Source organism: Octopus bimaculoides, chromosome 19 (genome assembly GCF_046866305.1).
Source record: "Octopus bimaculoides isolate indiv1 chromosome 19, ASM4686630v1, whole genome shotgun sequence".
In the NCBI taxonomy this organism is placed as follows: Eukaryota; Metazoa; Mollusca; class Cephalopoda; order Octopoda; family Octopodidae; genus Octopus; species Octopus bimaculoides.
In genome coordinates, this window is record NC_142946.1 from 35,855,664 (window position 1) to 35,875,663 (window position 20,000).

The 20,000-nt window shown below is 36.0% G+C and overlaps 1 pseudogene; it reads right to left on the bottom strand.

Annotated features, from left to right (window-relative positions):
* Positions 1 to 1,993: 1,993 nt before the first annotated feature.
* Positions 1,994 to 4,334, bottom strand: LOC149131837 (uncharacterized; annotated as a pseudogene).
* Positions 4,335 to 20,000: the final 15,666 nt, after the last annotated feature.

Sequence of the window (20,000 nt, forward strand, 5' to 3'; positions counted from 1 at the left end):
TTCAGGAATCTCTGCTCAGAAATAATGAGAAAAAGGAAAGAGAGAGGACTTGCTGGAAGGCTTACTGCTATAGTAAAGGCGATAGGAAGGCTTCGCAAAAGTAGGGTTTAGATTAGAATTTTAGAAATGTCCATCATGCTGTAAAAGAAATTGGATGTCTTCCAATATATTCTCCTTAAGTTAATCAAGAATATAGTATTCAGAAGGAGAACCAATAAATATTCTGCATAACTAAACTCTGATACCAAACCTATAAATTCTTTAAGAAATACGTCCGTATTTGTTGACAAAACAAAATGAAAATCTTTATATAAGGTAAGCAAAGATAGTTAGACAACTTCTTACAATATAACGCCAAAGATCGGCGTATAATTCTAGCTGTCACATGCATCGATGCATGCAAACATGCTTGTATTTGTTCGTGCGTGTGTGCACATGTAGTATGTATATATGTATGGTTGTATGTATGTATGCATGTATGTATATATGTATGTATGTATGTATTTATGTACGTATGTATGTATGTATGCATGTATGTATGTATGCATGTATGCATGAGAGTATCTTGATCAGCCTATGAATATTTCAACCGACCGTCGTAATATGTGTGTGTGTGTGTAAATGTATGTATGTATGTATGTATGCATATGCGAGGGGGTGCCCAAACTAACCGGAAACGTTCACCGTTATAGTTTGGGCTTCCGCTGTTAGAAGCCACTTGATATGACCCTCAGGCACCAGTCTGCCGACCGGCGGCGTCCACTAAGGTCATACTGCCACGTTGTTTATCTTTATTTTGCAGTGCTTCTCCGCTGTTCGTCGATTTCTGCGATGGTTGAAACGAAGAAACAGCGTGCTTCCGTGAAATTCTGTTTTCTGCTGGGGGAAAACGGCGGCCGTAACAGTTTTCATGCTTTATACAGCTTACAAGGCCGCTGTCATGAGCAATACACAAGTTTATGAGTAATTTTCACGTTTTAGGAATGATCACTTATCACTTGAGGACCTACTCAGTTCAAAGCGATCGTCGGCCTCCCGAACAAATGAAAACATCATGAAAATTCATGAACTGATATTGGAAGACCGTCACCGAACAATTGACGAATTTGTTGATATGACTGGGGTGTCTTGGATCTTCTGCTATTGAATTTTGAACAAGGAATTGTGAAAGAAAAGAGTTGTAGCAAAATTTGTGCCTCACTTGCTCACAGAAGATCAAAAGCAGTCACGAGTGAAAGCGTGTCGTGAACTGAAAGAAGAGTTGGAAGTTGATCCAGAACTTTTTTCGAAGGTCATCACTGGTGACGAAAGCTGGTGCTGCGGAATTTGCCAATGTGGAAGTGGTGAAGAAAAAAAAAAAAAAGGAGGGAGGTGTTAAAAGGCATTACTTCGCAAGAGTTCCAGGATTGCTTCGAACAATGGAAAACGCGTTTGGATCAATGCATTGCTTCAAATTGAGAATACTTTGAAGGCGATGAAAAGGTAAACATGTAAAACTAAATGAATAAAAAATATTGCAAAATTCCGATTTCTTTTGGGTAACCCTCGTATGAATGTACGTATGTATGTATGTATGTATGTATGTATGTATGTATGTATGTATGTATGTATGCATACATACGTACGATATATATATATATACGTGCGAGACTCACGTGGAATGTGACCAAATGAGGTTTAGTTTTCAACATAGTCTCACTTGGGGCCCGTGCACTTCTTCCACCGGTGCTGCAGTGCTTGAATCCAATTGGTGAAGAAGATTTCATCCTGTTGGTAAAAAAAAACAATAGTAGATATGACGACATCATCTCTGCGATACGGGTTCCCAGCCAAGTGTTTTTCGCGTTGGGGAACAAATGATAGTTAGATGGGGTCAAATCAGAAGAAAACGAAAGATGATCACCCAGTCCAATGCCACACTCATGCACAGCAGCCATTGAAAGCAGGGACTTTTGTGCTGGAGAATTGTCCTGATAAAGCAAGACCCCATTCGTCAGTTTTCTTGGACGTTTGGTCTTGACAGCCTTTCATAATTACCTCAGTAAGTAGGCATCACACTCTTTACTGATGATGTGGCCCTTTTAAAGATAATCAATAAACACAAAAATCTGAGCTATCACCTTTCCTGCAAATGAAGCAACCTTGGTCTTGTTTGGAGCGGGTAAGGAGGGGTGTTTCTATTGCATGGACCGTCTCTTTGTCTCTGGCTCAAAGTGATGAAGCCAACACTCATTCTGGATTAGGAAACGTTTAACGAAACAAGCTGGATCTGCTTCAAACAATGTCAGATTTCCCTGTGATGTGATCATCTTGATGCACTTTTGATCAGATGTCAGAAAACGTAGCATTCGTTGAAAAGCAACTTTCGTTATGCCAAGTTCATTGTGCAGAATATTCTCAACTCTCTCATGGGATATGCTAATAGCACTGGCTATTTGATTTATAGTTAACCGCCTGTCATCCATCACCACCAATGGTTTCCTCGGTGTTAGCAGTTGCAGTACGTTCAGACCTTGTGTTATTTTCAAGACTCTCCCTTCTCTTAAATTCTGCCACCCACTTTTGTACCGTTGATAAAGCTTGAGATTCATCCCCTTATGTACCAACCATGTCAGCATGAATGTCGTTGGAGACTAAACCGTTTTTCTTCTGGTACTTGACAACAACACGATGCCAAATTTTGTCGAGTAACTTGTGGGGTCTATGAAAGGAAAGTATTATATCACTCAAAACGTATACAACAAGGGCTAACAATAAGTCTAAAAACAAACATGGACGTTTAGCATAAACTAATGAAAATACTTTATACCAGAAAAGGGATAAAATTCCTCAGAAGGAGTATATGTCTGTCTACTAATTGCATGGATAATCTCAGTTATTTGAAACTTTTTCAGATTTCTATATTACTGCTTCTGTTTAGTATGCAGAACACACCAGTACGATATTTCTTTCAGCCATCTTGGTAAGATATTATTGGTTTCTTCTTGTCGCTGCTGTTGTTGTTTTTGATGATTGTGGTGATGTTGTTACTGTTGTTGTCGCGCGACATAATATTTGTTTTCTCCTTTCCAGTCTAGAAGTCAATTATTGAAGATTGTTCGATTAAATATTGATATTTGCCTCAATATTACACCTCAATATTGCTTTCTCTTTCGTAATATAGAGTGAAAGCGAGCTGGTAAATAGTTTGATATCCACTGAGATATTTGCCCGGTAATATTTCAATATTTACCAAGTCAAATGAATTACAAATGTATGTAATCTTTCCATATGAACAGTAATTGCATTAATTATGAAAATAACGAAAACACACACACGTACACGCATACACACGTACGCGCAAAAATTCTTACCGTAGGCAAGGGAGATATATACCTATTATTTACTAAAATGATAAGTATAATCTAACAATGGAATCCGATTGAAATGGAAGCCTGAACACATAATACATGGAAGACATCTGCAAAAAAATAGGGCCAGATATGAAGTAGATAAGGGACTGTCATAGAAGCACAACTTTCGGCAATATTAATGTTCTTCGTTTTAATAAATCAAAAGTTTGGTCATGTGTTTGCGTTATCTGTCTTTATGTGTAGAAATATTTCTGGTTAACAAGTTCATTTTGTAATCATGAGGTCACACGTTTGATCCTATGTTAGGACACCTTAAGCAAGTATCTTCTACCGTTCTGTCACTACCTTGTGACAACCGAAATCATGTGAAGGAAATTGGGTAGGCAAAAACTTTGCAGAAGACCGTCGTATGAATTGTACCCGTAATTCAAAGGTCAACATTGTCACAGACCCAATCTCTAATACTGATTTGTCCCTAAGAATCACTTGATTCTTGTGTTTGTGCAATACTCAGACATACACAGTATAATGGTACAAGGCCAGCAATTTTAAGGGTAGAGGTGAGTCGTATATATCAACTCTGATATTTGACTGGTTTTTATTTTATTGACCCCGAAAGGATGAAGGACAATGTTGACCTCGCCAGGATTTGAACACAGAAACTAAAGAACTTGAAGAAATGCCGCTAAGCACTTTCTCCAATGCTCAAATGATTCTGCCCGTTCGCCACCTTCATATGCAAGGTGTTCGGACTAAATTTGACAGTTTGCATGAAAGGAAAATGAAACAACATCCCATCCAGAAATGAGAGTATTTCCAAAATCAAAAAAAATATGAGCTAGATTATGGCTGGGAGATAACAGTTTATTCAAAGTAGCTGCACTCAATTTCCACCACGGCCTTCAAACGGCTCCGAAACATGGCAGATGCATTCCTTACTGTGACCCTGGAATGAGCTTACAACACCTTGATCTGGGCCATCAGTTCGGCCTTGGTGTTGCAAGCAGAGTGGTTGGTGTCTTTCTCAATTGCGTCACATACAGTAATCCATGAGATTACAATCAGGGCAACGAGCCAAGTCCTGCTTCCTCTCATATAGCCTTTCAGCAGCAACCCTCTCTAGCCAGGGATTGGCTACAGTCTCCGGCTGTTTCACATTGGCATCTGAATTGAGCTAAGGGTCTTGTTCAAAGATGTGGAGATGAAATCCGGCGTGCGAATACAGTCAGAGTGCCTGCTGTGTCCCTTAGTGCTGGCCACGGCTTTAAGATGTCTGTTGAAGCTGTCCGTGTCACGTGTTATGGCTTTTACAGTGTTCACAGAGCACTAAGCACTATTCATGATGTCGGCTTTTCCAATATTCAGATGACTTCCAATCCTTCATGTTAGCCATGGTTTTCTCAACTACAGCTTTAATCTTTATGCTCTCCAGCACTACTGACTGTTCACCGATACAAGCTTTTCCCGAAGAAAGGAGGCAAAAAGTCAAATTTAGCCAGAACACACTGTACACTATTACACAAGATGGACTCTGTCATCATCACTGCCACCACCGCCACCACTCCCCCATCATCATCATCATCATCATCATCATCATCATTATCAAAATCACTATCATCATCATTTAAAATTTTAAAAAACCACGACTGCACTAGAGAGGCATAGCTGTAAGGAGACAAAGGAGGCAACCCGCTTCGGATGATGCTTTAAGGAGACGTTACTTTTGGGTCTGGGAATCAAACTCACTACCTCATGACTGTGAGCTCGACGCTCTAATTACTGAGCAATGCGACTTCACCACTGTTGTTGTTGTTATGTTAGTTATTTTCACTGTTTAGTCAGGGATAGAGACACTCCAATCACGATCATCTTGTTTTCAAGGCGTTCATGACTGATGAGAAACAGTTAACCTCAAGTCAGAAAACTGGTTTGAATACATGTTTCACGATGAAGTCCGCTAAATTCGCCTAAGGATCAGGTGTTGTCGATAAATTGGATTGCAGATTAAGCCACCAAATCTTGGACTCAGAATGCAAAGAGACGCAATAAATACTACGAGGTACGTCGTTCGACATTCTAAGCCGTCCGTCAGTCTACGGCCCCGGACTACTGGATTAAAGACAAAGTTGATGCGGCAGGATTTGAACTCACAGCCCCCAGAACCAGAACATATGCTATAGGTCCTTTAGTCCTGCGTACTAACGCTCAGTCCGTTATTGATGTTGTTGCTGTTGTTGCTGCAGTTGCGGTTGCCGTTGTTGTAATTGCTTCGGGTTCAGTTCCGCTGTTCGTCACACTGGGCAAGTGTGTTCTGCTATAGCGCCGGACAAGCCAACGCCTTGTAAGTGAACTTGGTAGACGGAAACTGGGAAGAAGCCTCTCTCTCTCTCTCTCTCTCTCTCTCTCTCACACACACACACGCACAGATAAATAGATAGTTGAAATTTATAGAAAAAAAAGACGAAGATTGGTGTATGAACAACAAGCAAGTGTATTAGTTTAACGCTCGGGAAAAATGAAAAAGATTTTTACGTTTACAGCCTACGCTCTTCAAGTGAAAGTAGTTCGAGGAAATAAACAGAGAGTGAATGAAAGAAAAACGTGTTGAGTTCAGCGGTCCAACATGGCGAATTTAGATTGATAGATAGATAGAGAAATATGATGTACATACACACAATGCCAAAATTTGGTACGAGTCCTTCCCCGATTTTCCAGATGTACATCACTGCATATCTTTCCCACTTTCGTTCTGGGGAGTAGAGTCTTAACTCTTTCAGCCTTTCCTAGTAGCTGAAGCGTTGCATTGAAACGATCTTCTTTGTTCGTTGGATTGCTTCGAGTTCTGCCGTGAATTTTATACTGTGCTGATCATAGTTGGGAGCAGCAATACAAGCGGCTGAGGACATATGTTCTGCAAAGAACCTTCATAGTTTCCTTTTCTCTCGTTCTGAAAGTTCGGTGGATCCATCCAGCGAGCGGTTTGCATTTTATTGCCAAATTAGTTATATGTACCTGGAAAGAGGCATCATTCCTCATGTCAATGTCCTGGTTATTCACTGATTTTCATTCAAGGATTGCAATTCCTCGTGAGCCAGTGTATCCTGTCTGAATATCATTCAGCTTTGTGGTGGTAGCGTAGGGCTTGTAATTTTCCTGCATTAAACAGCATCTTATTCTCCTCAACTCATTTGTATGTTATGTCCAACTCCCGTTGCAGACGCGCATTATTTCCAAGGTTCTGTATCGTCTGAAAAATTTGTCTTATCTGCATAGCTAGCAAGGCTGGCAATCTGAACCGCTGAGGACATGTCTGAAAGGGTCATTATGAATAGCAGTGGCCCTAAGACAGTGCCCTGTGGAGCGCCACTTGCTATTTATGTTTCCTTTGAGGTGGCTCCATTGGCCACTACTGCCCGACTTCTATCTTTAAGAAAATCGTGTAGCCACTCACCAAGTTTTTCGATTATGCTGAGATAATGCAGTTTGTAACATATCATACCATGGTCGACTTTATCGAAGGCTTTTGCAAAGTCGAGATATATCGCATCTACACTTGATTGGTCGAGCAGCTGCCCAGTCGTAATGCTGTAAGAGCTGTGTCAGGCAGCTTCTACCTGGTCAAAAACCATGCTGGGTGTCAGTCAGCAAGTCATTCTCTTCAAGAAACACAATTAGATTCCTGCGGACTATTCAGTCCATGACTATGTTGATGTGTGAGGTCAGAGAGACAGGCCTATAATTTTTAACATCTACTCTGTTTTCTTCTTTGTGGATAGGGCATATTATTTCCTTCTTCAATTTACCTGGGAGCTTACCACTTGCTAAGAAGGTCTGAAAAAGAAGCAAGGGTTCATTTGCATGATTTGAGAAGGATTGCTGAGAATCTATGATATGTCTGTATATATATATATATATATATATATGTGTGTGTGTGTGTGTGTGTGTGTGTGTGTGTGTGTGTGTGTGTGTGTCTGTATGTAGGTTTATATATATATATATATATATATATATATATATATATATATATATATATATATATATACATATATCCACATATACTGATAGGTACGTATGTATCTATGTATATGTGTGTGTGTGTGTGAGTGTGTGTGTGTATGTATGTATGTATCTGTGTACATGTTTGTGCGTGTGTGTGTGTAGAACCTACAGTTTAAAGCTTACAATGAAAGAATTACCATACAGCGCTTACAGTAGGTTTTCCACCATATAATTTAGTGTATCAGCTTCATAGTATGGAGTGGAGAGCACAATATAGGACTTGATGTGCGAGTTACAAGATTTAACACTATAGTGATTAAACTTTACCGTTTACCATATATGATTTACAGTGTAGTTATCTATAGGCTATTTATTCACCCAGTTAGGCAATAGGGAACAACACCGTGCAATGTCCCCCTCGAGCTGATGAAAAACCTCCAGTAGAATCGAACTGAAATAGTACGTCTGAGATGAATAGCACAGCCACTCGACCGTTTCAACTCATATATAGATTAAAGACAGTAATGTAATGGTAGCAGCAGTAATAGTAGTTGGAGGACAAGGAGGAGGAGGTGGAGAAGTGGTAGGGGTGGTGAATAATAAAGAGTAGGAGGTGAAGAATCACTGACAGTATATAGTTAGTACGAAATATACGGAGCCAGTCGTACATACATACATACATACATACATACATACATATATACATACATACGTACATACATACATACATACATACATATTCAAAATTACCATTCCTGAATTAGTTATTTATACATTCAAAATCAGAGACTCTTTCACTGTTTCCATAACACACTGACGTGTCCCATCATGCTATTGTTGCTTTGATGATGATGATGATGGTGACGACGACGACGAGAAGGAGGAGAAGGACAAGAAGGATGAGGAGGGGGAAAGGTTGAAAGGGAGGAGGGTAGATATAGTAGTAATCATATTGATGATGATGAGGATGATGATAATGATGACGTCGACGACAGTGATGATGATGATGATGCTGATGATCATGATGATGAGAACGACGACATCGACGAGGAGGAGGTGGAGGAGGAGGGAGAAGAGGGAGAAGTGAAGAACCGGTAGGAGGAGGAAGAGAAGAGCCGGGTGGAGGTGAAGGAGGAGGAAGAAAAAGAGGATGAAGGGTAGGAGGGAAAAGATGGCAGTAAACATTGGCGATGCAAGCGTTGATGTTGATGATAATGAGAACGCTGCTGCTGCTGCTACTGGTGATGATGATTATGACGATGATGATGGTGATGATGATGATGGCATCGTCACCTTTTGTTATTTACATTTAGAATTTGCTCACGTCATTACAATGAACAATAATATCACAGAGAATCCTTTCATCCCAAACACATCACAGTCCAGTTTATATATGTGTGTTGTGTGTGTGTGTGTGTGTGTGTGTGTGTGTGTGTGTGTGTGCGTGTGTGTGCGTGTGTGCGTGCTTGTGTTTGTGTACGCCGACACATGCGCACACACATATGTACGTACATGCACGCATATCCTTCAATGATTCCTTTTGAAATATTGAAAGGTTCAAAGCCTTCAGCTACACATATAGATGTGTTTAATTTTGTTCACCACCACCACCACCACCACCACCACCACCACCACCACCACCACCACCACCACTAACATCACCACTACTACTACTACTACTACTACTACTACTACTATTACTACTACTACTACTACTACTACTGGAAACAGTTTCTGTATTAGTAGACTGATCACTGTTTCTGTTTAATCGAATTCATATCAATATGTCGTCTATTTTAGTTAGCGGAATTGATTGGCTTTTATTGATTCGATATAGGTGAGTGCACATTTTATGTACGTGTATACGCACATAAATACAAGTATGCATATGTATATATATATATATATATATATATATATATATATATATATATATGAATACGTGTACAACAATGTATGTTTGTATGCATGTATTTTCTATTTTTAATTATTCGAAATCTTCCTGTTGGGAAAGGAGCAGTTTTCTAGCAAAGATACGAAGCTCCGTTGTTGGAAAGTAGAAAACAGAGACAAGTTTAAAATGAGAACATTTTGAACATGAGAAAAGTCTTGCAGGTCTTCATTGTTTCGCCTCCAGATTGTATTTACAACGTGGATAATAGCTGATTGATTTCGATTTCCAAAAACCCCAGCTTTCCAGATTGTCACGTAGGCATTTACTCATAAAACAAAATCCATTTATTGGTATAAATGGGAATTTATAATCTGGGTATAGAAGCTGAAGCAATCAGTAGTCATCTTGTTTCTCTTTGGTTTTCAAAATGATAGTCACATTAGCAGGGCAAGTGGCCTCTATGACACTACATATTCTAACTTGTCTGTCCCAGACAACAATATCTGTCCTCTTATGCTTGCACTTGGTAGAGTTGAAGGTTCACTTTTTATGCATTCAATAACAGGGGGGCTCTTTATATTTATTATCCTTTCTTTTTTTCTTTCGGATGTCAAGGTATATTGTTTTCGTGACAACATTGTGTTGCGTTCGAAGTAGTACCTTCATGATAATCAATGCGTTTGAAATGTGGGTGTAGAGGAGAATGTTACAAGTCTCTTACAAGGATCATCAGAGAAATGAATGGGTGTTACAAGGAGGTGAAAGACAACAACTCCTGAACATTGTCAAAAAACAAAAGCTCATTTATTAAGGCCATATTTGAAGAAGCGGCGGTTTGGGAAACATTATCATGGAAGGAAGAATAGAGGGTTGCAGATCAAGATCGGTAGTAAAGCATTGGTGTGTATGTATGTATGTACGTATGTATGTACGTTCTATTTCTCTTTTTAATTTTAGAGTAAATTCTAACCAGTCACCGACTTGGTAGCAAGGTTGTGAAGAGAAGTATTTTGTTTTACCATCATCCAATAAAACTTCAGGTCTTGCATATTTTTATAGTCCCAAATATCACGATCATTTGTAGTATATGTTTGTGTGTGTATGTATGCATGTATGTATGCATTCATGCATGTATGTTCCCTTTTTTAATTATTTGAATTCTTCCTACAAGGAGGGAGCTGGTTTGCAACAAAGAAATAAAGACCCATTCCCGGAATTTAGGATAACAACTACAATAACTGTTAAGTATCGATCCTTAGAAAAGTATTTTATCATTCCGATTACAGAATATATTTGTAAGGTGTATCTTAGTTATCTTTCATCCTTTGTCTTTGAATTGCTTCAGTCAATGGACTGTGGCATGCCAGGGTACCACCTCGAAGGGTTTAGCCGAGCAAATCGACCCCAGTATTTATTTCTAAATCTGGTTCTTATTTCATTGGTCTCTTTAACCAGATATCTCAGACATGACGTCAGTTATGCAGTCAACTACACTCACTAGCAATGCTGACGACACAAAGGTATCGCAAATAGTCAAGAATCTTCTCGATGCCAATCTTCTACAGAAAATGTCAGACGATATATAAATAGGCTGAAGAAAATATGATGCAATATAAAGCAGGAAAATTCCAGATCAGTTATCTTCTACTATCACATTGCCACAAAGAAACTTTGGATAAAAAGAAGCGGCAATCCAAGAGTCAAACTCAGTGCGTAACCTGAGGATCGATATGAGCAGCGATGATGCATCGTTTCATATACATATTACTAAGATGCTGGCAATGTGCAGAGGATGGATTCGGAAAACTTTCGGAACACTGGACCAGGAAATTATGCCTGTTACTATGGAGGATATATGTTCACAGCCGTCTGGATTACTGCTCATAACTATGGCCAGTCACATGGTCAATTTAATGACGGAAGTCGTTGCAGTTCATTGGTGCTACAGACGGCATCAATGAAACACTTCAACTATTGGAAGAAACTAAAAGCATTACGATTCTACTCTCTGGAGAGAAGACAGAAGAGATATGTAGGTGATATACACATGGCAGATCCTAGAGGGGCTAGTACCAAACTTTATCAACGAGAATTATACCAGCCTCCGAACAGGACACGTCTGCACTGTTCCAAAGACCCCTCCCATACCGTCCAGTATAATATTCAGGTACTGCTATAGCTTGTGATTCAAAGGCTCACAGCTATTTCAGATCTGAAAGATTTAGATGGCGTGGGGATAGATCTTCTCAAGAAGGACATTGACTTTCTGTTATCCAAGATCCCAGATGAACCGATATCATGTTAAGAAACTCAGTGGGAAAGCAATATCAAATTCCCTTAGTCATCGAAAGCCAATCATATAGGAATGACCATTGAAAAGGTGATGATATTGGTGGTGCCCCAGCATAACTACAACTTTTAGGTCAAAAGGCATAAGAAACAGTGAATATATATATATATATATATATATATATATTGCTGTTTCAGATGTGCTCATTATGGATGAACAAAAGTGTTACATCATGCTAAAAGATAAAAAAAGTTTTCTTCGAGTAAATACAGAGAAGATTTATCAAGTAGAAATTCTCACTAAATAGAACATAGTGTAAAACGACACAACAAACTTGATTAGGGCAGGTAGAGTGCGTAGCGGAAGTTTATATCAATGCTTCCGCTATTCACTGTCCTAGTCGTGTGGGGTGTGTGTGTGTGCCTGTCAGTGGGCATGTATAAATATTTTCATCTATTTTGCCCAGTATGTTTTACTGATGAAGGAAGAGTTATCAAACTTATCCAGAAATTGATCAATCTAGAACTATCTGAATTACTTTATGAATCTTTGGTCGGTCCACTTTTCCCGCTTTCAACCGGTGTATATTGAAGTTAAACTTATAGTGGTTGGATGTATTTGGCGTCACTTTCTAGCATTTGTATTCTATACAATTATATATCTCTATATATGAATTTTACCTAAAAGATTATTTTTATATGCTGACCACTGATAAAATTCATTGATTTTAATTATTTTATCCTTTAATTATGTTAAGTTATATATATATATAATTAATCAAAGGACATTCTAAGTATGTCTACCTGCTTGAAATAACAGTCAAAACTCATTATTAAATCGCCAAAAATACACTGGTGTTAACTACAGAAATCAAACGAAGGAAAATTTGGTTAAGACAATCTACTTACGTATATTTAAGTATTTGGATTTACGTGGACTAGTTTCTGCATTGACAAAATAAGCCTTAGTTTCATTGGATAATAATAGAATTAACGATCTCTTTGTAAATTAATTAATTATATATATATATATATATATATATATATATATATATATATATATATATATATATATATATATATATATATATATACATACAAGGTAGGTGGAAAGTAATTAGGCATTAGAAATTGCTTGTAGAATTTTCAGTATCATTGAAGTCATGACGAAAACATTTTCTAAACAGACTAATCGGGATTTCTTATTGTCTTATTTCTTATTTACTATTTTTCAGATGGCCAGTCGCTTGAGAGTTCAGGAGCAAGTTAAGATAGCAGCACTCTATCAAGTGTGGAATTTCATTGTTTTAGTTCAGAGATGGTGTTGTGCACGGAAAAGTAAGCATGCAACACTACGTCCGAACACAATGAAAAGTTGTCATGCAAAGCTGATGACCACGGGTTCTGTGAACGATGCAAGAAGAAGTGGCCGTCGAACCACATCCCGATCAGCGGAGAACGTGGCAACAATGCAGGAAATGTTTAATCAGAGACCGCAAAAATCAACACGTCAAGCAGCTCGTGAAAGTAGACTAACAAGACACACAATACGTACGGTGTTACATAAAAAATTGAATTTTCTTCCGTGGAAACCCTATTACGTGCAGGAGCTAAAACTTGAAAGACTGTGACCGCAGATGTTCAGAAGTCCAAGAAGTCCAGATATCATTTGGTGTGATTTTTTTTACCTGTGGGGTTACTGAAAAGAGAAAGTATACAAGACAAAACCTTGCATACTGGAGGACTTGAAGATACGGATTCAGGAGGTTCTCAATTATATCCCAGACGACGTCCTTCAGAAGATTGTTCTTTCCATCCCTGACTGTTGAAAGAAACTGGTTGACGCCACCGGTGCTTACGTGGAAATATGAAGATTTATTTGCATTTTCTCATGTAATAAAAAACATGTATCTTTCGTTTCAATAAATTTGTAAAAGGAATATGGATTTTATTACCAATTTTTAATGCCTACTTACTTTTCACCCAACCTCTGTGTATGTATATATGTATGCATGTATATATATATATATATATATATATATATATATATATATATATATATATATATATATATATATATATATATAGCGTACTCCGTCTGGTGAGATATAAATATTATTCAATAAACACTTATTGCTCTTTGTTGTTCGTGATATATATATGTCTTTATGTGCTACTATTAGTTTCATACGGTGAGACACCAGACATGTTATAAAACAATGTTTGGCCTCTTCTCAGCACGTCAAACTAATAGTAGCGCATATTGTATTTATTAAATAATGTGTGTGTGTGTGTGTGTGTGTGTGTGTGTGTGTGTGTGTGTGTGTGTGTGTGTTTGTGTGTGTCTGTGTGTGTACATATGTATGTACGCATATGTATAGGTGACAGGCTTCCACATATTTTCCATCTATAGAATTGATACATAAGACACTGGTCGATTCCGGACTAAAATAGAAGACACTTACTCAGAGGGAGTGTTGTGATCTCGGCTACTTACACGACATTGAAACCGTGTACTTGGCCTACGACTACCAGAGCTCCAGATAAAGAATAAAACTATACATACATACATATATATATATATATATATATATATATATATATATATATATATATATATATATATATATATATATATACATATATATACACACCTATATATACGTATATGTATATATATATGCTTATACATGTATACACACACACACACACACATATATATATATATATATGCATAGCTATCTATCTATCTATTTATCTATCTATCTATCTATCTATCTATCTATCTATCCATCTCTCTCTCTCTCTCTCTCTCTCTCTCTCTATATATATATATATATATATATATATATATATATATATATATATATATATTTATATATATATATATATATATATATATATATATATATATATATATATATATATATATATATATAGTATTTATTCACAATCAGACAATCGACATATGCACAGTTCAATAAAAGACTAACATATATTTCAAACATAGGCGATATATATACATATATATATATATATAATTATATATATATATATATATATATATATATTCATTGACGATATTGTCCTGGCAGCCTGTGAACCATTTCAACATGCTGCCTCAATATCAACCGAGGTCGACTATGATAATATCAATAATTGTCAACAAATTTACGTAGACCAAATTACAAAACGAGCAACAAAGAGCAATAATAACACATATTAAAAAAAATCTATTGAATAAAAGACTCGAAATATTTTTTTTGTTTTGAAAATCAATAACATGAACTAGTATCTCGATTATAGATATACTGTTGTTCCACGCTTTGTACCAAACATTCTTAATATATTTTGATTGACATGTAGTAAGATAAAAAAAAATAATCAATTCAAATTTGAACTGATAGCTTGATTTCTATTATTGGCATGTTTACGTATTTGTGTTCGTTCGCTGTCGTCGCCATGGACGACGCTCGCCGTCGTCGCCATGGTGAAGAAACTCACTCTGCAACCACTTTTCACCCAACGTGGTTTTGCGTTTAGTGTTCTACCAAGTGGCATATTGTGCAAGTGACTTCTAATATAGCTCCAGACTGGCCAATACCTATCGTGTGAATTTGTGAATTTGATGCGCGGAAAATGAATTGAAGCACTCACACACACACGCGCGCGCGCGCGCGCGGATATCAAGAAGTCAGTCAGGAATAGGTGGAATTTTCCAATTCTTCAAAATATATTTATACATATGCTAGCAACCACTAGGATGGGGAGTCACTGAAGATTTCCGGACAAAGTACATAAAATAACAACAATAATAAAATAAATCTCAAGTGAAGAACCAATATATAGTAAATGTATTTATCTGGCAAAAAAAGAAAAAGGAAAAAAATGACCATCCCGAAATATAACAATATCTGTTTCAACACACGATTTCGCATCAAGAATCTTGCAAAACAAATACATACCTACATACAAACATATGTACATACATACATACATACATACATACATACATACATACATACATATGTACATACATACGTATGTACGTACTACGTACATACATACATACATACATACATACATACATACATACATACATACATAAATACATGCTTACATATATATATTTACGGCCTTATTTTTTGCATGTTTGCAGAGGTAAGAAGCAATACTTTATTCACTTAATTTTTTTACAACCATGCCTGTATAAATATAGAGTTAACTTTTGTGGCTTCGGAGTGTTTCAACTTCTGTTTTCAGCAAAGATGGTGTATTTTTAAAAAAGCGCCATTCTTATATATAATTTCTTATATATATATATATATATCTAATCATTCTGCCTGTACGGCTTTAGCTTACGGCCACTAACATCGATATATATATATATATATATATATATATATATATATATATATATATATATATATATATATATATATATATATACATATATATATAAGGATATATTATCCAAGCGTACACCAGTTGAGCATTGATATCGATTAACGATACTGGAAATTTTTCATGTATATATGTACTAGTGTTTATCGTTGGTTCTTAAATATTAGTACTTTAAACCTCTGAAATTCCAATTATCGCAATGGAAATTTGCATCATTTTCGATATAGGAGAAAAAAATTTAAAAATTCATAGCAAACAGAGAATACATGGGTAGGGTAATCAATTTATTACCATAGTCCTGTCAAATTAATGAGTTCATTCATATTGCCTACGCTGCGTTTCGGCTTATTGCTGTTATACAATATTTGCACTTTTAAAGAGTATTATGAAGTTGAAAAAGCAAAAAGTCTCCTCAAGGCAAAATTGACTGATATTATTCTATCTGATGGAGAGTTTATTCCGATTGAATTGCAGCATGTGCCTCTTGGATTTTGTTCTAAAAGTAGCTAAAAAGTGGGGTTTTTTTTATACCTTACTGGACAAGGGATTAGCACAGTTCAGAAGAAAGGTCATGTTACTATTCCACTCTCTTGGTAATGCTAATCAACTTTTTACAAGCCTGCCACTACTTTTCATCCTATTCAGTATGTCCATAGCGCACGCTTCTACGTCATTATTCCGTTCATTTAGCCAAATTGATTAACTATTTATGATTACAAGACTGCTCTTATTTTTCATACTATTTATCTACGCCTTAATTATTGATTATGCCCTGAGGAGGCATTTTGCTTTTCAACTTCATAACGCCCTTTAAAAGTGCAAATATTGAATAACAGCAATCAGCCGAAACACAACGTAAGCAATATAAATAAACTTATGAATTTGGCTGGACCATGGTAATAAATTGATTATTCTATGTATGTATTCATATTTTCCATTTTCTTTGAACTTTTAAACTTTTTTCTCATATATATGACATAGTGGTTAGGGTGTTGTGTTCACGATTGCAATATTGTAGTTTCAATTCCTAATCCGGGTGGTGCGTTGTGTTCTTGAGCAGAACATTTCATCCGACGTTGTTCTGTTATCATTTCGACACCTGATGCGTGGCACACAGTGCAACTGTTCAGGCAACTTCAATTTGGTGAAGATAGTGAGCTATTGCGTGGCACGAACATTTGACCACTATAAGCAAATCATTTGTGCAGTTCATTTGACCAGAAGTTAAACGGTCATATGTCGTCTTTGACGGTAGGGCCCATCATATATGTATATATATGAAAATCTGGTAACTTTTTCCCGTCTTATAAGGCTACATACCCAATCTTTCTCTAGTGCTTTCACAGCTGCGTTCAAAATTTACTTTCTTGTATGTAAAATACTAACACATTCGACGTTTCCCAAAAGTTTGTTCATAATATATATACATACATTTATATATATATATATCTGCGTGTGTACATATGTACATATATACATACATATATACATACATACATATATATATACATACATACATACATACACACACACACACACACGCACACACACACACACACACACACACACACACACACACACACACACACACACATATATATATATATATATATATATATATATATATATATATATATATATATATATATATATATATATATATCAGTATATTATAAATTAACTACCAACAAAAATAATTGGTAAGCTAACTCAAAAAATCATCACCAAAATAGCAGAAAAAAACGACAGTGAAGGTATGCAGACTCTTCAAGAATCGATCCTTTTGGTTATATTAATAATAATAAAGGAGTTACGACGCAAAAACGTATAAATTCAAAAGAACATATTTATCTTCTTCAATATATATTTCAGTATAAAGAATTCATTAAGAAACTTAATAAATCAAAATTTCTTTACACGTCTTCAGGAATATGTTCATTTGAATATATACGTTTTTGCGTCGTAACTCCTTTATTATTATTAATATATATATATATATATATATATATATATATATATATATATATATATATATATATATATTCTAAAGTTCACAGTGATGTGAAACTAGAGCGCTGACAAATTCTCAGCTTTAGTGTGAATAAAAAACGCTCATCCTTTACATGTATTGGGTACTCCATTATCATTTGTTTGACACTGAGCATTGAACGTATGTATGCATGTGTATGATGTATGTATGTATGTATGTATGTATGTATGTGTCTGTGTTTGTCCATCACCAACCGCTTAACAACCAGCGTTAAGTCATTAAGAGATTGTAACTTAGTGAATCGGCAAAGGTGACCGATAGATTAGGTGCCCTGGGTTGATTTGTCCGACTAAAACCCTCCAAGACAGTGCCCCGTTATGGCTACATTTCAATGGTTGAGGTAAGAGAAAGATAAATAATTTCACAAATGCATCACTTGAAGATTTGAACTCGCCATATACTCTCTTCCCTTTATATATACAATTTTTATGGATTGATTTAAATAAAGATTATGTAAAAGATATAATACAAGATATATTTATTTAAAACGGAAAAATGTTCTTTTCTACATATAATTCAAGAAAGTATTTATTCCGCTAACCAAATCAATGTAATCATATTTATTAAAATATTTATCTCTCAGTCAGTAAATTCGAAGAGAAAGTTTCTTTATAACAATTCCTAGAGCAATTTTACTAAGTTTGTTATTTCATATAATATATAAGATAACATTTTGATAGTTTTCTTGTAGTCAAGCTAGTGTAGTAATTCTTCTGAGATAGTCGAAATAGAAGTAATCTTTTTATCAATCTCTCACAATACCTTCCAGTACAACTATCATAAGTTGTATTTGAAGCAATTTAAATCCATTCGTAAAGTTATATACCATGAGCATTATACGCAACCTCTCTCGCTTTTCTTTTCACTTTTATTATAAACATTTATACACATTCATAGAAGATATTGACAGTAAACTAAAGGTGTACTCAATACTCAATACATAATATAAAATTCATATTCAGTAGAAAGTATTTGATTATTCAGACCGATGGTAGTCCCAATTGTATGAGACAAGTGTGAGGTGAAGTTTATTAGAAAGAAAAGATGCTGTGATGAGAAACCAATCAATCTCAATCCTATTTATCGAGAAAGCTCAGTGGCAGCTGGTTTTGCCACTTTACAAACAATATTGCTATGACTGGTTTTAACTGCAGCGGTTTAGAAGAAAACACACTCAAACTTGATGTACAGGCACCATAGGATGTTATACCCCATCGATTATAGTATGACGACGTTTCAGAAGTGTTTCGGTGTTTTGAAAGTTGTTCAGAATGAATACTGAATAGTGGCGGTAAATAGGGAACCCGTCTTTGACGATATCGCTGGCTGATTCAACGTATCTGTTGAGTATAACCAACAAGTTTATGCTTCGTTATTGTTTCAGATAGTTCTATGCACGATGATCGAGCTCATTGAAAACGTTCAGTTATGCTCTTCCTTTCCAAACGAATTCGAAGAGGTAGAGATCACATTGACCCTTGATCTGAATGACTATACATGTCGATTGTATCTCCTTTTAAAGAGGCTCGCAGTTAGGCCCTCGTAAATTCTTTTTAATACTATGAACGGTACTATGATTGCTCAACTTAACAGTGTTTTAGAGATGCGTGATATTTTAAGTAGACTCAGTGAAGGATGTATTCATTTGCAAGCTGGATAGGAGATGGAAAAGTTTCCGATTGTGTTTTTGGCTCATTTTGTACAACGGAATAGAAGTTAGCTTAGAATATCTTTGTTAAGCAAGTGAATCAACACTAAATAAATGCAAGCGTTTTCTTTTCGTATATAATTAATTATCTATTTTTTAAATAGTCTGTTCTAGCATATTCAGTACTTTGCTTTTATTGAGGAAAATATTGGATAATTTATTAATTGCATTCATGTCGTTCAAGACAAAAGAAAATTAGAGATATTTCAAAATTATAATTTTTCTCCGATAACAATCTTTCGTAGAAGGACACAGCGTAATTGTAAAAAAAAAAAAAAAAATTGAAAATGAATTTGTTTTGCA